The sequence below is a fragment of the Bombina bombina genome, chromosome 3 (genome assembly GCF_027579735.1).
Source record: "Bombina bombina isolate aBomBom1 chromosome 3, aBomBom1.pri, whole genome shotgun sequence".
NCBI classification, from domain to species: Eukaryota; Metazoa; Chordata; class Amphibia; order Anura; family Bombinatoridae; genus Bombina; species Bombina bombina.
In genome coordinates, this window is record NC_069501.1 from 1,086,952,277 (window position 1) to 1,086,975,125 (window position 22,849).

A 22,849-nucleotide genomic window follows, 5' to 3' on the forward strand; every position below is an offset into this window, starting at 1 on the left:
CTGACTGTGTATCATATGACTGTGCCAGCTTCTGTGCACTGAATGTATCATACGATTGTGCTGACTGCTGTGAACTGACTGTGTATCATACGACTGTGCTGGCTGCTGTGTACTGACTGTGTTTCATATGACTGTGCCAGCTTCTGTGCACTGAATGTATCATACGATTGTGCTGACTGCTGTGAACTGACTGTGTATCATATGACTGTGCTGGCTGCTGTGTACTGACTGTACATCATACGACTGTGCTGGCTGCTGTGTACTGACTGTGTATCATATGACTGTGCCAGCTTCTGTGCACTGAATGTATCATACGATTGTGCTGACTGCTGTGAACTGACTGTGTATCATATGACTGTGCTGGCTGCTGTGTACTGACTGTACATCATACGACTGTGCTGGCTGCTGTGTACTGACTGTGTATCATACAACCGTGCTGGCTGCTGTGTACTGACTGTGTATCATACAACTGTGCTGGCTGCTGTGTACTGACTGTGTATCATACAACCGTGCTGGCTGCTGTGTACTGACTGTGTATCATACGACTGTGTTGGCTGCTGTGTACTTACTGTGTATCATACAACTGTGCTGGCTGCTGTGTACTGACTGTGTATCATTCGACTGTGCTGGCTGCTGTGTACTGACTGTGTATCATACGACTGTGCCGGCTGCTTTGTACTTACTGTGTATCATACGACTGCTTGCTGCTGTGTACTGACTGTGTATCATACGACTGCTTGCTGCTGTGTACTGACTGTGTATCATACAACTGTGCTGGCTGCTGTGTACTGACTGTGTATCATATGACTGTGCTAGCTTCTGTGCACTGACTGTATCATACGATTGTGCTGACTGCTGTGAACTGACTGCGTATCATACGACTGTGCTGGCTGCTATGTACTGACTGTGTATCATACGACTGTGCTGGCTGCTGTGTCCTTACTGTGTATCATACGACTGTGCTGGCTGCTGTGTACTGACTGTGTATCATACGACTGTGCTGGCTGCTGTGTACTGACTGTGTATCATACGACTGTGCTGGCTGCTCTGTATTGACTGTGTATCATACAACTGTGCTGGCTGCTTTATACTGACTGTGTATCATACGACTGTGCTGGCTGCTGTGTACTGACTGTGTATCATACGACTGTGCTGGCTGCTGTGTACTGACTGTGTATCATACGACTGTGCTGGCTGCTGTGTACTGACTGTGTATCATACGACTGTGCCGGCTGCTTTGTACTTACTGTGTATCATACGACTGTGCCGGCTGCTTTGTACTTACTGTGTATCATACGACTGCTTGCTGCTGTGTACTGACTGTGTATCATACGACTGCTTGCTGCTGTGTACTGACTGTGTATCATACAACTGTGCTGGCTGCTGTGTACTGACTGTGTATCATATGACTGTGCTAGCTTCTGTGCACTGACTGTATCATGCGATTGTACTGACTGCTGTGAACTGACTGTGTATCCATACGACTGTGCTGGCTGCTGTGTACTGACTGTGTATCATACGACTGCTTGCTGCTGTGTACTGACTGTGTATCATACAACTGTGCTGGCTGCTGTGTACTGACTGTGTATCATATGACTGTGCTAGCTTCTGTGCACTGACTGTATCATACAACTGTGCTGGCTGCTGTATACTGACTGTGTATCATACGACTGTGCTGGCTGCTGTGTACTGACTGTGTATCATACGACTGTGCTGGCTGCTGTGTACTGACTGTACATCATACGACTGTGCTGGCTGCTGTGTACTGACTGTGTATTATACGACTGTGCCGGCTGCTGTGCACTGACTGTGTATTATACGACTGTGCCGGCAGCTGTGTACTGACTATGTATCATACGACTGCTGGCTGCTGTGTATTATAGGACTGTGCTGGCTGCTGTGTACTGACTGTATATCATACGACTGTGCTGGCTGCTGTGTACTTACTTTGTATCATACGACTGCCGGCTGCTGTGTATTGATTGTGTATCATACGACTTTTTTCCGGATGCTGTGTACTGACTGCGTATCATATGACTACTTGCTGCTGTGTACTGACTGTGTATCATACGACTGTGCTAACTGCTGTGTACTGACTGTGTATTATATGACTGTGCCGGCTGCTGTGTACTTACTGTGTATCATACGACTGTGCTGGCTGCTGTGTACTGACTGTGTGTCATACAATTCTGCTGGCTGCTGTGTACTGACTGTATATCATATGACTGTTCTGGCTACTGTGTGTCATACAACTGTGCCGGCTGCTGTGTACTGACTGTGTATCATACGACTGTGCCGGCTGCTGTGTACTGACTGTGTATCATACAACTGTGCTGGCTGCTGTGTACTGACTGTATATCATATGACTGTTTTGGCTACTGTGTATCATACGACTGTGCTGGCTGCTGTGTACTAACTGTGTATCATACGACTGCTGGCTGCTGTGTATTATAGGACTGTGCTGGCTGCTGTGTACTGACTGTATATCATACGACTGTGCTGGCTGCTGTGTACTTACTTTGTATCATACGACTGCCGGCTGCTGTGTACTGATTGTGTATCATACGACCGTTCCGGCTGCTGTGTACTGACTGCGTATCATATGACTACTTGCTGCTGTGTACTGACTGTGTATCATACGACTGTGCTAACTGCTGTGTACTGACTGTGTATTATATGACTGTGCCGGCTGCTGTGTACTTACTGTGTATTATACGACTGTGCTGGCTGCTGTGTACTGACTGTGTATCATATGATTGTGCCGGCTGCTGTGTACTGACTGTACATCATACGACTGTGCTGGCTGCTGTGTACTGACTGTGTATCATACGACTGTGCCGGCTGCTGTGTACTGACTGTGTATTATGCGACTGTGCTGGCTGCTGTGTACTTACTGTGTATCATACGTCTGTGCTGGCTGCTGTGTACTGACTGTGTGTCATACAACTCTGCTGTGTACTGACTGTATATCATATGACTGTTCTGGCTACTGTGTGTCATACGACTGCCGGCTGCTGTGTATTGATTGTGTATCATACGACTTTTTTCCGGATGCTGTGTACTGACTGCGTATCATATGACTACTTGCTGCTGTGTACTGACTGTGTATCATACGACTGTGCTAACTGCTGTGTACTGACTGTGTATTATATGACTGTGCCGGCTGCTGTGTACTTACTGTGTATTATACGACTGTGCTGGCTGCTGTGTACTGACTGTGTATCATATGATTGTGCCGGCTGCTGTGTACTGACTGTACATCATACGACTGTGCTGGCTGCTGTGTACTGACTGTGTATCATACGACTGTGCCGGCTGCTGTGTACTGACTGTGTATTATGCGACTGTGCTGGCTGCTGTGTACTTACTGTGTATCATACGTCTGTGCCGGCTGCTGTGTACTGACTGTGTATCATACGACTGTGCCGGATGCTGTGTACTGACTGTGTATCATACAACTGTGCTGGCTGCTGTGTACTGACTGTATATCATATGACTGTTTTGGCTACTGTGTATCATACGACTGTGCCGGCTGCTGTGTACTGACTGTGTATCATACGACTGTGCCGGCTGCTTTGTACTTACTGTGTATCATACGACTGCTTGCTGCTGTGTACTGACTGTGTATCATACAACTGCTTGCTGCTGTGTACTGACTGTGTATCATACAACTGTGCTGGCTGCTGTGTACTGACTGTGTATCATATGATTGTGCAAGCTGCTGTGTACTGACTGTGTATAATACGACTGTGCCAGCTTCTGTGCACTGACTGTATCATACGATTGTGCTGACTGCTGTGAACTGACTGTGTATCATATGACTGTGCTGGCTGCTGTGTACTGACTGTGTATCATACGACTGTGCTGGCTGCTCTGTATTGACTGTGTATCATACAACTGTGCTGGCTGCTGTGTACTGACTGTGTATCATACGACTGTGCTGGCTGCGGTGTACTGACTGTGTATCATACAACTGTGCTGGCTGCTGTGTACTGACTGTGTATCATTCGACTGTGCTGGCTGCTGTGCACTGACTGTGTATCATACAACTGTGCTGGCTGCTGTGTACTGACTGTGTATCATTCGACTGTGCTGGCTGCTGTATACTGACTGTGTATTATACGACTGTGCTGGCTGCTGTGTACTGACTGTACATTTTATGACTGTGCTAGCTGCTGTGTACTGACTGTATTATACGACTGTGACGGCTGCTGTGTACTGACTGTGTATTATACGACTGTGCCGGCTGCTGTGTACAAACTATGTATCATACGACTGTGCTGGCTGCTGTGTATTATACGACTGTGCTGGCTGCTGTGTACTGACTGCGTATCATACGACTACTTGCTGCTGTGTACTGACTGTGTATCATAAGACTGTGCTAACTGCTGTGTACTGACTGTGTATTATATGACTGTGCCGGCTGCTGTGTACTTACTGTGTATTATACGACTGTGCTGGCTGCTGTGTACTTACTGTGTATCATACGCCTGTGCCGGCTGCTGTGTACTGACTGTGTATCATACGACTGTGCCGGCTGCTGTGTACTGACTGTGTATCATACGACTGTGCCGGCTGCTGTGTACTGACTGTGTATCATACGACTGTGCCGGCTGCCGTGTACTGACTGTGTATTATACGACTGTGCTTTCTGCTGTGTACTGACTGTGTATCATACGACTGTGCTGGCTGCTGTGTACTTACTGTGCATCATATGACTGTGCTGGCTGTTGTGTACTTACTGTGCATCATACGACTGTTCTGGCTGCTGTGTACTGACTGTGTATCATACGACTGTGCCGGCTGCTGCGTACTGACTGTGTATCATACGACTGTGCTGGCTGCTGTGTACTTACTGTGTATCATACGACTGTGCTGACTGCTGTGTACTTACTGTGCATCATACGACTGTTCTGGCTGCTGTGTACTGACTGTGTATCATACCACTGTGCTGGCTGCTCTGTATTGACTGTGAATCATACAACTGTGCTGGCTGCTTTATACTGACCGTGTATCATACGACTGTGCTGGCTGCTGTGTACTGACTGTACATCATACGACTGTGCTGGCTGCTTTGTACTGACTGTACATCATACGACTGTGCTGGCTGCTTTGTACTGACTGTACATCATACGACTGTGCTGGCTGCTGTGTACTGACTGTGTATCATACAACCGTGTTGGCTGCTGTGTACTGACTGTGTATCATTTGACTGTGCTGGCTGCTGTGTACTGACTGTGTATCATACAACCGTGCTGGCTGCTGTGTACTGACTGTGTATCATACGACTCTGCTGGCTGCTGTGTACTGACTGTACATCATATGATTGTGCTGGCTGCTGTGTACTGACTGTGTATTATACGACTGTGCCGGCTGCTGTGTACTGACTGTGTATTATACGATTGTGCCGGCTGCTGTGTAATGACTATGTATCATACGACTGTGCTGGCTGCTGTGTATTATACGACTGTGCTGGCTGCTGTGTACTGACTGTATATCATACGACTGCCGGCTGCTGTGTACTGATTGTGTATCATACGACTGTTCCGGCTGCTGTGTACGGACTACGTATCATACGACTACTTGCTGCTGTGTACTGACTGTGTATCATAAGACTGTGCTAACTGCTGTGTACTTACTGTGTATTATATGACTGTGCCGGCTGCTGTGTACTTACTGTGTATTATACGACTGTGCTGGCTGCTGTGTACTTACTGTGTATCATACGGCTGTGCCGGCTGCTGTGTACTGACTGTGTATCATACGACTGTGCCGGCTGCTGTGTACTTGCTGTGTATCATACGACTGTGCTGGCTGCTGTGTACTTACTGTGTATCATACGACTGTGCTGGCTGCTGTGTACTGACTGTGTATCATATTACTGTGCCGGCTGCTGTGTACTGACTGTGTATTATACGACTGTGCCGGCTGCTGTGTACTGACTGTGTATCATACGACTGTGCCGGCTGCTGTGTACTTGCTGTGTATCATACGACTGTGCTGGCTGCTGTGTACTTACTGTGTATCATACGACTGTCGGCTGCTGTGTACTGAATTAGTATCATACGACTGTGCCGTCTGCTGTGTACTGACTGTGTATCATACAACTGTGCTGGCTGCTGTGTACTGACTGTATATGATATGACTGTTTTGGCTACTGTGTATCATACGACTGTGCTGGCTGCTGTGTACTGACTGTGTATTATACGACTGTGCCGGCTGCTGTGTACTGACTGTGTATTATACGACTGTGCCGGCTGCTGTGTACTGACTGTGTATGATATGACTGTTTTGGCTACTGTGTATCATACGACTGTGCTGGCTGCTCTGTACTTGACTGTGTATCATACGACTGTGCTGGCTGCTCTGTACTTGACTGTGTATCATACGACTGTGCTGGCTGCTGTATACTGACTGTGTATCATACAACTGTGCTGGCTGCTGTGTACTGACTGTGTATCATACGACTGTGCTGGCTGCTGTGTACTGACTGTGTATCATACGACTGTGCTGGCTGCTGTGTACTGACTGTATATGATTTGACTGTTTTGGCTACTGTGTATCATACGACTGTGCTGGCTGCTGTGTACTGACTGTGTATTATACGACTGTGCCGGCTGCTGTGTACTGACTGTGTATCATACGACTGTGTTGGCTACTGTGTATCATACAACTGTGCTGGCTGCTGTGTACTGACTGTGTATCATACGACTGTCCTGGCTGCTGTGTACTGACTGTGTATCATACGACTGTGCCGGCTGCTGTGTACTGACTGTGTATTATACGACTGTGCTGGCTGCTGTGTACTGACTGTGTATCATACGACTGTGCTGGCTGCTGTGTACTGACTGTGTATTATACGACTGTGCCGGCTGCTGTGTACTGACTGTATATGATATGACTGTTTTGGCTACTGTGTATCATACGACTGTGCTGGCTGCTGTGTACTGACTGTGTATCATACGACTGTGCTGGCTGCTGTGTACTGACTGTGTATCATACAACTGTGCTGGCTGCTGTGTACTGACTGTGTATCATACGACTGTGCCGGCTGCTGTGTACTGACTGTGCATTATACGACTGTGCCGGCTTCTGTGTACTGACTGTGTATCATACGACTGTGCTGGCTGCTGTGTACTGACTGTGTATCATACAACTGTGCTGGCTGCTGTGTACTGACTGTATATGATATGACTGTTTTGGCTACTGTGTATCATACAACTGTGCTGGCTGCTGTGTACTGACTGTGTATCATACGACTGTGCCGGCTGCTGTGTACTGAGTGTGTATTATAAGACTGTGCCGGCTGCTGTGTACTGACTGTGTATTATAAGACTGTGCCGGCTGCTGTGTACTGACTGTGTATTATAAGACTGTGCCGGCTGCTGTGTACTGACTGTGTATTATAAGACTGTGCCGGCTGCTGTGTACTGACTGTGTATTATAAGACTGTGCCGGCTGCTGTGTACTCACTGTGTATTATAAGACTGTGCCGGCTGCTGTGTACTGACTGTATATGATATGACTGTTTTGGCTACTGTGTATCATACGACTGTGCTGGCTGCTGTGTACTGACTGTGTATCATACGACTGTGCCGGCTGCTGCGTACTGACTGTGTATCATACGACTGTGCTGGCTGCTGTGTACTTACTGTGTATCATACGACTGTGCTGACTGCTGTGTACTGACTGTGTATTATAAGACTGTGCTGGCTGCTGTTTACTGACTGTGTATTATAAGACTGTGCCGGCTGCTGTGTACTGACTGTGTATCATACGACTGTGCTGGCTGCTGTGTACTGACTGTGTATTATAAGACTATACTGGCTGCTGTGTACTGACTGTGTATTATAAGACTGTGCCGGCTGCTGTGTACTGACTGTGTATCATACGACTGTGCTGGCTGCTGTGTACTGACTGTGTATCATACGACTGTGCTGGCTGCAGAGACTTTGGCTGCTATTTTCTGTGGATCACATGACTGTATAAAGTTGTGTCAGATTACATTGTGTTATAAAGGTGCCTGTTTATTAGGTTAATCTAGTCCATAATAAAAGCGCAAGCCTTTATCTAAAAATAAAGGGATGTCTAGTACTACTGAGCCGTCCACCTCTGAGGGCTCCCCGTCCCGTGAGGTGCGTTTCCTACTTTCATCTCCGAGTGCACATGCAGCGGCCTTGGGTCCAACCATTACTCCTACGGGAGAGATTTGTTGGCCGTCAGATTTTGCAGATCAACTGCAAACGGGGGTTTTGAAAGTGATCCATGCCTTACCACGTTCTGCTTAGCGCAAGCATAGGGTGTATAATGGCAGCCCGGCCCAGGGGTTGTCTACGCCTATGGAAATATCAGAGGTGTTATACAATGACGAGGCCCACTCTGACTCTTCGGAGGAGGCTCCTTCTGGGTCGGAGTCCATGTCATCTCATCCTCCGGCTGCGGATGAGCCTGACTTTAGGTTTAGGATAGAGAATTTGCGCTTTTTGCTGAAGCAAGTGCTTGCTACTCTGGAGGTTCCGGAGCCAAAGCTTCCAGAGGAACCTTCAATTCTTAAGCTTGATAAGGTATACGAGGACAGGGTGGTGCCTCAGACCTTCCCGGTTCCTGTTAAGATGGCTAATATTATTAAGAATGAATGGGAGCGATTAGGTTCTTCCTTTTCCCCTTCTTCATCCTTTAAGAAACTGTTCCCCATCCCGGACTCTCAGCTTGAGCTGGGGGGGAGCTATTTCCACGCTCACGAAGCGGACAACTATTCCTCTTGAGGATAGTTCATCGTTCCGGAGCTGCGACATATTGGTGTGAATCCCTGTGTGTTATGGTTGAGAGGAAGACTTCCATCGACGAGATACAGGATAAGAGTAAGGCGTTAAGGGTCACCAATTCTTTCATTTATGACGCCAATATGCAATTTATTTGCCTGAACGCAAAGGTTTCAGGATTCTCCGTTTTAGCTCGCAGGGCTCTGTGGCTAAAGTCTTGGTCTGCGGACATGACCTCTAAGTTGAGGCTATTGTGTCTGCCTTTTCAAGGGAAGATTCTGTTCGGTCCAGGATTAGATTCGATCATATCCACCGTTACGGGAGGCAAGGGAGCTTTCCTTCCACAGGATAAGAAGGCTAAACCTAAAGGATCTACTTTTCGCCCCTTTTGCGCAGACAAGGCCCAGCACCAGCAGCCTGCCGCGAAAGCAGATCAGTCCAAGGGAACTTGGAAGCCTAAGCAAGTCCAAGCAGAACAAGAAGCCCGCCGAGACAAAATCAGCATGAAGAGGCGGCCCCCGACTGGTCTCCAGACCAATAGGGGGCAGATTGTCTCTCTTCTCCAAAGCCTGGTTGCAGGACGTTCAGGACCCTTGGGTTCTGGAGGTTGTCACCCAGGGTTACAGGACAGGATTCAGGGTTCATCCGCCCAGGGGCAAATTCCTCCTGTCAAACCTGTCTTCAAGACTGGAAAAGAGAGAGGCCTTTCTAGAATATGTGAGGGATCTCTCCTCTCTAGGTGTTATCATACCAGTACCCCACGCAGAAATGGGTCTAGGGTACTATTCAAATCTTTTTGTGTTTCCAAAGAAGGAGGGCACGTTCCGCCCAATTCTGAACCTAAAGTGTTTAAACAAGTTTCTAGCTGTTCCATTGTTCAAAATGGAAACGATCAGATCTAGGCTGCCCCTAGTTCAAGAGGGGCAGTTCATGACGACAATAGACTTGAAGGATGCTTACCTCCATGTTCCAATTCACTGGGACCACTTCAATGTCCTAAGATTTACGTTTCTGGACCAACACTTCCAGTTTGTGGCCCTTCCCTTCGGTATGGCGACGGCCCCGAGAGTCTTCAGAAAGGTTCTGGGGGCGCTACTTGCAGTGGCCAGATTCAGGGGCATTGCTGTGGCGCCCTATTTGGACGACATCCTAGTCCAGGCGCCATCGTTCAGCCTCGCAGAGGATCATTCGAGGGCTCTTCTTTTCTTGCTCCAATCTCATGGTTGAAAGATCAACTCAGGAAAGAGTTCCCTGGTTCCCAGCAACAGGGTGGAGTTCCTGGGAACGATAATAGACTAGATAGAATAGAAGATTGCGTCTACCTGTCTAGCCCTTCAGTCCTCCTCAAGCTCTTCGGTGGCTCAGTGTATGGAGATGATCGTGCTCATGGTCTCCAGCATAGATGTCATCCCTTTCGCCAAGTTCCATGTCAGACCTCTTCAATTGTGCATATTGAGACAGTGGAATGACGATCATTCTGATCTATTACAGCGGATATCCATGGATGCTCGGACCAGGGGCTCCCTCTCTTGGTGGATCCGTCCGGAGTATCTGTCCCTGGGGACATCCTTCTTGAGACCGTCTTGGGAGATTGTGACCACGGACGCGAGTCTCGCAGGATGGGGAGCTGTTTGGGGTAAATGGACCCGGGAGGAGTCTCTCCTTCCGATAAATATTCTGGAACTTCGAGCAATTTACAATGCTCTGAGGGCGTGGCCTTCTCTGGGGTCGTTCAGCTTCATCAGATTCCAGATTGACAACATTACCTCGGTGGCTTACATCAACCATCAGGGGGGTACAAGAAGCTCTCTAGCAATGAGAGAGGTGTCTCGGATTTTGGAGTGGGCGGAGTCCCACAGCTGCTCACTTTCAGTGATCCACATTCCAGGTGTGGACAACTGGGAAGCAGACTTTCTCAGCAGGCAATCCTTCCATCCGGGGTAATGGTCTCTTCACCCTGAAGTGTTTGTGGAGATATGTCTCAGATGGGGAATGCCGGAGATAGATCTCATAGCATCCAGACTCAATTAATAGCTACTCCGATACGGGTCGAGGTCGAGGGATCCCCAGGCAGAGCTGATAGATGCCTTAGCGGTGCCTTGGGGGTTCAGCCTAGCTTACATTTTTCCACTGTTAACACTTCTACCTCGTGTAGTGGCACGCATCAAACAGGAGCGAGCTTCAGCCATCCTGATTGCTCCATCGTGGCCGCGGAGGACGTGGTTTGCGGATCTGGTGGGTATGTCATCCTCTCCGCAAAGGAAGGTTACCCTGTTGCAGGGATCTGCTGGAACAGGGTTTTTTCAACATCAAAATCTTGTTTCTCTGAGGCTGACTGCGTGGAGATTGAACACTTAGTCTTAGCCAAGAGAGGTTTTTCTGAAAGTGTGATTGACTCTCTAGTTCAGGCAAGGAAGCCAGTCACTTGTCGCATCTACCATAAGGTATGGAGGACTTACTTGTCCTGGTGTGAGAAGCATGGATATCTTTGGCACAAGGTGAAGGTATCCAGGATTCTGTCCTTTCTCCAGGACTGTTTGGAGAAGGGTCTTGCCGCTAGTTCCTTAAAGGGACAGATTTCAGCATTATCAGTCTTGTTGCACAGGAGACTCGCTAAGCTTCCTGACAGTCAATCTTTTGTTCAGGCTCTGTCTAGAATCAGGCCTGTCTTTAGGCAGTCTGCTCCCCCATGGAGCTTAAACTTGGTCCTTAAGGTATTGCAGAGGGTTCAGTTTGAGCCTATGCATTCCATTGATATTAAGATTCTGTCCTGGAAGGTTCTCTTCCTGTTGGCTATTGCATCGGCACGCAGAGTATCTGAGCTTGCTGCCTTGCAATTCGAGCCTCCTTACCTGGTTTTTCATGCGGATAAGACTGTCCTTCGCACCGGTTTGGTGTTTCTTCCCAAGGTGGTGTCTAACCCTAACATCAATCAGGAAATAATTGTTCCTTCTTTGTGTCCTAACCCTTCTTCTAAGGAGAGGTTACTTCATAATCTGGATGTGTTTTGTGCCTATGGAAATATCAGAGTTCTATCTTCAGGCTACAAAGGATATTAGACAGTCTACATTTCTTTTTGTGGTGTATTCCGGGAAGTGCAAGGGGCAGAGGGCCTCTTCTACTTCTTTGTCTTTTTGGTTGAGGAGCTTGATTCTCTTGGCCTATAAGACAGCGGGATCACGACTCATTTAACTAGGGCTGTGGCTTTGTCTTGGGCCTTCAAGAATGAGGCCTCTATGGAGCAGATTTGTAAGGCGGCTACCTGGTCCTCCTTACATACTTTTACAAAGTTTTACAAATTTGACGTTTTTGCTTCTGTGGAAGCTGCTTTTGGGAGAAAGGTTTTACAGGCTGGTGTGCCCTCAGATTAGGGTCCGCCTTTTACCCTCCCGGTTTCATTCAGTGTCCTCTAAGCTTGGGTATATGTTTCCCAAAAGTAATGAATGAAGCCGTGGACTCTCCTCCCCTTTAGATGGAAAACATAAATTATTCTTACCTGATAATTTTATTTAGGTCCGCCCACCGGAGTTGCGGGCGGACCTAAATAAAATTATCAGGTAAGCATAATTTAAATTCAATTTTTATTCTTCTGGCACCGATTATACCCTGATATTTCTCCTACTGTTCCTTGTTCCCTCGGCAGAATGACTGGGCGATGAGGGGAGTGGGGGAGGTATTTAAATGGACATGAAACCCCATATACAATTTTAAACAACTTTCCAATTTACTTCTATCATTTAATTTGCTTCCTTCTCTTGTTATCCTTTGCTGAAAGGTTTATCTAGGCAAGCTCAGAAGCAGCAGAGAATCTAGGTTCTAGCTGTTGATTGGTGGCTGCATATATATATTGATTGTGATTGGCTCACCAATGTGTTCAGTTAGAAACCATTAGTGCATTGCTGCTCCTTCAACAAATTATACCAAGAGAATTAAAGGATTCCAAAAGTTTTTTTTCTCTCCATGTAATCTAATTATATAAATTGAATCTACATAAACGAACAATCATAACTTAGCCACTTTTTTGTTGAAAACGAGCGTTATTATTGTAATTATAACATATATCATATTCGTGAATAAACGTCATAGAAGCCATACCCACTTTAACGGTGCCTGCAATGCAAATTCTTGTCTCCAATCAAAAAGCCTGTTCGTGCATATAATTAAGGCATTGTTGCGTCACCCTGCGCATGCTTTATTGAATCCCGTGTTTTGCGCATGCGCACATTGCCGCTTTGAATAAACAGAACCACAAAGCATTTACTGGCATAACGCATGCGCTCTTAAAAAGACTATTGATTGCATATGTATTCATAGGTATATACATAATTATAGTATTTGTAATACTATCGTTTCTCTATTTGATTTACATAAATCGAGTTAGATATTCAATTAAAATAAAAACCTATGTATTCGCAATGAATTGATAATGAGGGTTAAGCTTATGGTATTATCGTTATGCTGTTTCTACTATGACATTCGTATTTTAAAATAATTTTAATGTTTGCAGTTAAATCTTGATTGTATGACATTTATCAATCTTAATGATAATCAAAGATTATATAAATAAGGGCAATTGAAAGCTGGCGGTACTAAGTTTTTAAACATTCATTTTAAACTGCGTTAATATTAAGTATATCAAAAAGTATGAAATTATGTTAGATGAATTAAGTATCTGAATTAAATAGGGGTTTCATTCATCAAAAGTATAAATGTAAAGTAAGAACTGAGAATTTATGCTCGTTATTGCAAGGGTCATTCTCGCTACGCATAATTACGATCTTACCTGTTCTATAATGCTGTCACATCTGTTTCCCAGTATCGATTCAGATGGTCTGCTTGTTCAGATTAGAGTGACGTGTATGGTGACGTGTTGGATTGCACGCGCATGCGCAGTACTGCGCAAATCGGCCATATTAATAACTCAGGTTATCAAGTACGATTCGTTATTCAAACTACAGGTTATAACGGTAGGTTTGGAAAGCAATTAATTTTTGACATGGAATATTGATTGAACAGTAGTAATCTGACACGCAAAGCCTATTACAAATATGGATATCATAGATGTATATATCGAAATAAGATAAGTGTATTCGAAAGTTTAGTGTCCCTTTAAACAAATTAGATAATAGAAGTAAATTAGATAGTTGTTAAAAATTGTATTCTCTATTTGAATTATGAAAGAAAACATTTGGGTTTCATGTCCCTTTAAGCCTTTGGCTGGGGTGTCTTTGCCTCCCCCTGGTGGCCAGGTTCTTAATTCCCAAAAGTAATGAATGAAGCTGTGGACTCTCCTTCACACGATGGAAATAAAATTATCAGGTAAGCATAATTTTTGTTTTTCTTCTTTTCTTAATAATATTTTGGTTTCTTCCTAGCTCTTTATATTTTTAATGCTCTGGTTTATGCACAAAACAAATACTGAGCAAAGTCTAAAAATCTAGAATATTGCTGTTGAGATTTTTCAGGAAAAGCCCATTAGGATGTTCTTTGTTGGTTATTGTCTTGTTCAATGGATTGCAAAATATTCCAACTTTTTTGAACAGCAGGAAATACCACGAGATATTTGATCCTTGAAGTCTTCTGTCCCAGTATTAAAAATTAGCGTGACAATTTGGAAATGCATGTGTTCATGCCATATGTGTTTGGGTGCCTACTGAACTTTTGCAAAGTAAACAAGTTAGAAGATTAGATAAGAAAATGACTCTCTTTTTTTTAATAACTTGAATTGCTTGTGTCGCCTGTATTAATTAAAAAAAGAAAAAATTGCTACATTTCCAGACTTCTGCAATTCATACCAAGAGACAGAAATTGTACCAGTAAAACTTTATGGCAGTGTAATTCTCCTGTAATAATTCTGAGATTTTCTTTTATATATATTTCTTTATTTTTTTCCCTCTGCTTCTGAAAAATATATTACACAAAGCAAATTATCGAATATTTCATTTAAAAAAAAATACTAATTCAAGTTACTTAAAAAAATCTGAAAATGTATAAAATATTTATTTCGCAAATTATGCTTTTTAAAACATTTTACTAATGTCTTGTAACTTAATTCTCATTATAGCTCCTTTGCATCATTAAATAGGCACTTTTTCCTAAATGAGGATAATGTACCATATATCGGCATACAGTGAGAGTTTAAAAACATCTTTTAATTTAGCTTAAATATGTATTGCACAGTTTAAATCCATTTTTTTTTCTTTTGGTAGTTTTTGATCTACAAAAAAAGTTTGTAGATCTCACATTGTCATTTTGTTTTTCGCCTTCCCCCTTTTCTTCTTAAACGGGAAGAGTCCACAGCTGCATTTATTACTTTTGGGAATTCAGAACCTGGCCACCAGGAGGTGACAAAGACACCCGAGCCAAAGGCTTCAAATACCTCCCCCACTTCCCTCATCCCCCAGTTATTCTTTGCCTTTCGTCACAGGAGGTTGGCAGAGAAATGTCAGAAGTTCGAGATAGTCTTTCATGGAGGGTAGTACTCTTCGAAATGGGACTGGAGTTTTAAGTAATCCTGTCGGCCTCTCAGTGAGAGCATGGATGAAGGTTAGAGTCCGGAGATGCAGGGAGAGTCTTTCTGTGAAACCAACCCGACTCATATTAACAGCTCCTTGGCAATCAGCGTTGACGAGTTTCGCTGCCTGCCTTTATTCACTCAAGTCCATGTCAGAAGCAAGGCTACTATCTGTCACACTTGAAGGGCCGTGCTCCTGTTCCATGGCGCAGATTCCGGTATGATCGTTTCATTTTATTTAATTTTGTAAATGTAATTGTAACGAGAGAAGGTAGGGTCCCAGTGGGACTCCTTTTATCTTAAAATAGGAATCATGGGTTAATATCTCCTGAGGGGGGTTATTGAACAGGAGGGACTGCTAATGCGTAGTAATACTTTGACTAATGGCTTTTTGGAACATAACGGCCTTATCATCAATTGGCGCAAGCTCTTTAGTTTTGCGCGCTCTTTTTATGACTGGCACGGTGCACCTCGTGACCGGGTGCGGTTGCTTTGTTTTCCACTTCCGTATGCTGACTGTGTGGCGACAGAGAGAGTCTGCTCGTTGGTTGTCTGGTTCACAGGAGGTGGTGCGTGCCCCAGCCATTGGGTGTGTAAAAAGGGTGCCAGTTAGTGTTTGTCATTTTTGTAATCCCAAGATTATGGAGGATTCTGATTTTTTTAGACACGGATTTCTCCGATGTGGAGAATGCGTCTTGTGATGAATATGAAATGGCCTATCCATGCCCATCAGTTATGTTACGGTTGCCTTCTAGAGTACTCTCTTCTCCCGACTCAGGATCCTTAGAGTGCGTTGAGCTATCGGCCCAGAGGATTCTATGTCCGGCGAGGCGCGTACCCCAGAACCTACCTTTGCTACGCAAGCAGGTGTCCCTATGGCATTTACTCCTTCTCTGGAAGGTGGCTTGTTTCCTCCAGAGGTTATGGCATGGTTCCGCATGGCCATATCTATGGCGCTGTCTCACTTATATCTCCCAAGTGAATTTTTTTTAATGTACTGTCTGTGTTCTGTCAACCAAGGCCCGTCGGGCGTGGAATCGCCTGATTCAGTTCGGCCTTCTGAGGAAGCGTCGGCCTCTTAAATTTCAGGGGCCCCAACCTTGGGGCCGGGGTCGTTTATCGATCTGGCGAGGGATGATTTTGCCTTCCGTTATAGGCTGGCACGTCTTCGTGTTCTACTAAGGCATGTTTTGGCAGTGCTGGAGAATTCCAGTCCTAGTGGGCCGAGAGATCAGAGGCCTTAGATGGCGGATGGCAAGCTGGGTTAGACTTTTGGGGATGAAGTTAATCTCCTTGACGTCTCAGTTTTTCTTTCTTTTATGTATCGGTTCCATTTCTGAGCTTGGGTGAATGGGGCCTCTGATCAGTTGGTCCTGTTGGCGTACCCATTCACCTTGGGCGTTCACCTGCGGGTGCTGCCTTTCTTTTTTTTTTAATCCGGATGGATGTATTTAATTTGTTTTTAATAAGCTCACGTCTGATATAATTCCTGTTTTGGGAACGTTCTTTTCTGGAACTGATACTTGCGATTTTGTGGTCGCATGGGTGCTTCTTCGGAAGTTGCGCGCTTTTGGTTAGGAACAAAGTTATGTTTTAATTCATATTATCGAACCTTCGGTCAATTTTTCATGGACCTTAGACAGTTTTGGGGTATCCTTGTACCAGGCAGGTACTGGTGGGCTCTATCTGCTGTTCCTTGAGTTCATGTCACCCTTGTGGTGCTGATTATCCTGTCGGATCCTGAATGTCACTTAGGCTATTGATATGGATTCCGGGCTTGCATCCTATTACGAAGTATGAGGCCTAGTGCGTAGATCTAACGTTTCTGGAAGAAAGGTTGGGAGTTCCAATATAAGTTGGCCTTTTTATGGGCCTATGGCCACTCCACCCTGAATGTGTCCAATCTTGTCTGATCTCAGAAGATAAGAAGGGTTGGGCCTAGCTGGTACTTGGAATACCAGTTGCTCCAATTTACTTGAGTTACGTGACCAACTTTTTCAAGTCGTCATTGGGGTTCCTTAGGGTCCCTGGGGACTTGGAACTGTAGTTTTCCACTCCAGTAAAGTTTGGAGATGTGTATGACCTCCGGAGGTCTGGTTGGCTGAGTGATGGACAATTTTTGTCTTCACTTGCGGTGTCTTCCAGATGTCGACTCTTGTAGCCTAGTTGCATTCATTCCTTCCCGTTTTGGGTTGGATCATCTGTTCTGGAAGTACGGAGCATGTCCTTCTTCCTTGTTTTCTCAGCGTTTCGTTTGCTCCAGTACGTGGAGTGCAGGGGTCTCCCTGCCTGTTCTGCCAGGAGCTGCGAGGCTCCCTTTGTAATTCCTGTTGCAGGGATTTCGGGAGACCGATCTGGTAAGGATTTCTAGAGACTGTCGTCTTCTCAATCTAAGAACTGCCCCTTGTCATACCATGGTCTTTAGACTCTTGGTTGCTTTCCTTTGACCTTATAAAGAGCTAGCCTTTTGGGCTTGAGGGTAGGAGGTCCAAGATCAGTTACAAACTTTCACCTTTCTGGAGTCAGGGAAATGTCCTCCTTCTTCACCAGCGTGTGTATCAGGTAGTTCAGTCTGTCTACAGAGGATAGCCTTGCGATCCAAGGGTACTGGTTGCCCATTTCTTCAACTGGTCAGGAGTTTTTTTTCAAACTCTTGGGTTTGAGGCTGTTGCTAGGTAATTACGTGGACTCTATGGACTTTAGATGGTGGAGGGTTCTGTGTTGGGTGCGCTGCTACCATGGGAGGCAGCTGATGGATGCCTCAGGAAGTTAGATATTTTGATTGGTTCCGTTTTTGGAGGACTCTGACTTAGGACCACGTCTCTTGCCTGGAAAGGGCATGGACGGTTCTGCTTAACCTTTGGGTTTGGTCCCCCGCATACCTTTGAGGGCGGGGTTTTCTGACTCTCATGGGAGATTACTGTCTGTCTGAGGCTTACATTGGAGATCTCTCTGATGGGTCCCTACTTGTCTTCTGGGACATCTGTGCTTCCTTGTAGACTCCAGTTGTCATTTCAACTGGGCTGGCGATATTGGCCGAAGGGTCTTGCTTATATTGGTAGGATGGTTACCGTTACTTTGCTCCCTTTCCTTCTCACCTAGGGTGAGGGATGGGTACTTGTGTGTTCTCCTTGATTTGGAGGTACCTCAGTATCTGTGCAGGACCATGGGTCCTTGTTTTTCTCGCCTCGTAGGATTTTTTCCCTTCCTGGCGTATTCAGAATCATGGACCTGGATCCTGTTATTAGGATGCTGGGGGTCAGAGTACTTTCTTCCCTGGGGGAGTGTTTCTTCTGGAAGGCTGCAGGTAAGGGGTTTTCGGACCCGAGCACGAAGTTACCTGTCATGGCTCATGGAGCATGCCAGTTTTAGTAGCGGTCAGGGTTCTACTCTGGGGTTTTTGATTCCATGTAGATCCATCCTTTTTTCTTCCGAGGGACTGGGACTTTTGTACTAGGTCTTTAGCTAGCCTTTGGGCTGGGACTGTTATACTGGAGGATTGGTCTGCTCTGTGCAGTGTTGACCGTTTACTATTATTGAGTTTGTCCTCCCCTTAGGTGGGGGGACTCTTGGTGCCCATCTTTCTATTGGTGGCGTCTGCTGATGGAATGGGACGCTCTTTGGGGACCAGAAATTTCTGGTCAGGAGCTGTTGTCAATATTTTTTTGCGCTTGGTAGGACGTGTCCCACAATGGCTTAGGGTCAGCTTTGCTGCCTGGAGATCGGTCATTGCGAGTTCTTGTTTACAGGTGGCTCTGTGTTCTCTTGGAGAGCTCTTTTTTACCTGCTAGGACAGTTATCTGTCTGTGCTTGCCTATGCTTGTCTAATCTGACGGGTTTTGACTTGGCTATGATGCAATGGGGAACTTGCGGTTTTCTCTAACACCATATATGGTATGGTGCTGTGTCAAGGATATGAGGGTGGTCTTCTGGTCATCCTAGTGACTTTTTTTTCCCACTGTGTATAGACTTATCTTTCTGGTCCTTGTCCTTCTAAGGAGTTCGTCTCCCTGAGCAGTGGTCCAGTGGCAACCTGGGTTTGATTGAGCCCGGGTTGGATGGTCCTTTGGATTTCTTATGGGTTTCTCTATTCTCCCCCTCGGGGGTAGATAGAGGTTTTTGACTTTAAGGGGTACTTTCGTGGGAGTTGAGAGCCGCTGGGCTGGTTCCTCGGAGGCCTTTGTGCTCAGCAGACTCTGAGTCTGAGGAGTCTCTAGCACGGCTTTGCAGGTTATGTAACTGATGAGCAGTTACCTGGGCTTCCAGTTTTTCCCTTGTCGTTTAGAGTTTTTGTAGGGTGTCGGGTGATTTCAGGTTGTGGTGCCTTTCGAAAGGGGCCACCTTTTTGTACCCGCCCTTTGTTTGCATTCAGTGTCCTCTAGCTTGGGTATTGTTTTCCCAAAAGTAATGAATGCAGCTATGGACTCTTCCCGTTTAAGAAGAAAAACATAATTATGCTTACCTGATCATTTTCTTTTCTTCTGATGGGAAGAGTCCACAGCTCCCGCTTGTTTTTTATCTATGAGGCGGCAGTACATTTTTTGTTCTTCTGGCACCTTTTTCACCCTGATATTTCTCCTATTGTTCCTTGTTCCCTTGGCAGAATGACTGGGGGATGAGGCAAGTGGGGGAGGTATTTGAAGCCTTTGGCTGGGGTGTCTTTGCCTCCTCCTGGTGACCAGATTCTGAATTCCCAAAAGTAATGACTACAGCTGTGGACTCTTCCCGTCAGAAGAAAAGAAAACGATCAGGTAAGCATAATTTATGTTTTTGAGTCTGTTTTGTTTATAACAGAAATTATTCAGTTAATTACAAACTTAAAGCTGTCAAAATCTTTAACTGATGTGCTATTGGAAACAATTATTTTTTTGCTTTTATTTCTGACTAGGTGATAAGCCTGCCCTGACCGTCTATCCCTTTGTCCCTGTCCCTAAACCTCTCCCTAAACCTCTCCCTTTGTCCCTCTGTCCCTGTCCCTCTTTCCCTGTCCCTCTTTCCCTGTCCCTCTCCCTCTGTCCCTCTCCCTCTGTCCCTGACCCTCTGTCCCTGACCCTCTGTCCCTGACCCTCTGTCCCTGACCCTCTGTCCCTGTCCCTCTCTCCCTGTCCCTCTCTCCCTGTCCCTCTCTCCCTGTCCCTCTCTCCCTGTCCCTCTCTCCCTGTCCCTCTCTCCCTGTCCCTCTCTCCCTGTCCCTCTTTCCCTGTCCCTCTGTCCCTTTCCCTATACATCTGTCCCTATCCATCTGTCCTTGTCCCTATCCCTCTGTCCCTATCCCTCTGTCCCTGATCCCCCCTTGAACAGCTCTCTAACCTTCCCCCCTCTATTGCTGGCCTTTTTTTCCATTCTTTTTTTTATTTTATTTTTTTCATTTTATTTTTTTCTGTAATGTCCCAACACCCCCCCCCCCCATCCCATTTTTTTCTTTCTGTAGTAGGGCACTCCCACTCCCTTCCCTTTGTAGCTGCCCCATCCCTCCCTGTCCTTTTTTTTCTTTCTGTAGTAGGGCACTCCCTCCCCTTCCCTTTGTAGCTGCCCCATCCCTCCCTGTCCTTTTTTTTTTCCCCTGGAGTAGGGCACTCCCTTCCCTCCCCTCCCCCTCCACTGCTGAGCCGCCCTCCCGCCCACACCTCCTGCCACCTGTAACATTCAGGTATCTGGCCTCATATGGAGGCGGAGCACCAATTGTACTCCGGCTCCATATGCGACAGATGCCTGAAGCTTCAGGAGCTCCAGCTCTCAGCTGTTATGTTACAGCTGAGAGCTGGGGCTTCTGAAGCTGTCTCGCTGCTGATGGCGATGGACGCATTACAAAAGCGATTGTTATAGATGTGCCCAATAGCTTTGGGAATTACTGTTTTAAAATACCTATGATATGTGCTAAATAGGATTTCTGCTTTAGTGCTGACTTGAGAATGTTTGCATTTCTAAGAAGCATTAAAGGGACAGTAAAGTCAAAATTAAACTTTCATTAAAGATAGAGCATGCAATTTTAAACAACTTTGCTATTTCTCTCATCAAATTGGCTTTGTTTTATTTGTATCTTTTATTGAATAGTAAAACTTGGTAGGCTCATAAGAGCTCAGGATTGTGCAACATTGTATAACAAAGCTACATATAATGTTGCAAAACTCTGCTGCTATAGAGTACTAAAGACACGTGCACACTCCTGAGCTCTTATGAGCCTAACTAGTTTTACTCTTCAATAAAAGATACCAAAGGAACAAAGCAAATTTGATAACAGATGTAAAATGGAAAGTTGTTTAAAATTGCATACTCTATCCAAATCAGAAAAGTTTAATTTTGACTTTACTGTCCCTTTAATGTCTCTGCAATTTCCTCTTGGATGTCCTCATGTACCCTTCAACTCAATCTGTCTAAAACTGAGCTGCTTTTTATTTACCCCCTCTTCGAGACATCTGACACCTGACATTTCTCTGACAGTTGGAGACTCTATTCTCAATACCTCACCCCATGTTCGCTGTCTTGGGGTCACACTTGTCTCTGAACTCACATTCACCCCACATATACAAGTGCTTACCAAATCCTGCAGTGCACACCTATGCAATTATTCCATAATTTGTCCTTTCCTTACTCAAGAAACTACAAAAATATTAATTCATCAGTTAGCTCCCAGTAACTGGCCTTCCCAAACACCACCTCTCCCCCTCCAATCTATTATGAATGCTTCAGCTAGACTCATCCATCTAAGTCGCCGATCTACATCAGCTGCTCCTCTCCGCCAGTCTCTACACGGGCTCCCCATACACTCCAGAATACAATTTAAAGTATTAACCTTAACCTACAAAGCACTCAACAACCCCACTCCCCACTATATTTCCTCTCTCATCTCCAAATATTTCCTGACCCATCCTCTTTGACCAACCTCTGACCTATGTTCCTCCATTCTTATTATCTCTACGTCCCTCTCCTCCCTCCAAGATGTCTCACGGGCTGCTTCTGTCCTCTGGAACTCTCTACCCTGCTCCTTAAGCCTGTGTCCAACCTTGTATAGCTTCAGACGCTCCTTGAACACTCACCTTTTCAGAGAGGCTTTCCCTCTCTCCTTTTTATCCTAACCAAAATAATTATTGAACTGCCTTGACTCACTGCGGCAACTACAATCCACGTTACAAGCTACTTCAAACGTTATGTCTCTGCACCATCAACCTGTAGACTGTAAGCTCTTCAGAGCAGGGCCCTCTTCCTCCTGTACTAGATTTGTTTAGTCTATTATGTTTTTGTATCTTATGACAAATCCCTGTCTATGTATACCCCTATCTCTGTACTGAGCATTATACAACTATGCTAAAGCGAAAGTTCAGGCTACTGCTGTATCTGACCTGAGTTCGTGTTTTGCATTATTATATTTTGAAACTTTTCATACGGTTTTTATTAAAGTTACTAGCTTTGAGAGCCATTTTGCGCTAGGTGCGGTTTTAGTCCTCTCTTGTTCCTGAAGGTGGTTACTTACTCTGGATTTGCAGTCTGAAATTGTGTTCTTTTCATTTTGTCTGAACACAGGAATGGTTAAGATGTCTGATTCCCAAGCTTAAAGGGACAGTAGAGTTAAAAT

At 45.4% G+C, this 22,849-nt stretch overlaps 1 protein-coding gene across 2 annotated transcripts in view; it reads left to right on the top strand.

Annotated features, from left to right (window-relative positions):
* MRPS31 (mitochondrial ribosomal protein S31) overlaps nucleotides 1-22,849 on the top strand; it is a 227,721-nt gene that overhangs the window by 115,767 nt on the left and 89,105 nt on the right. The window lies entirely within an intron of this gene.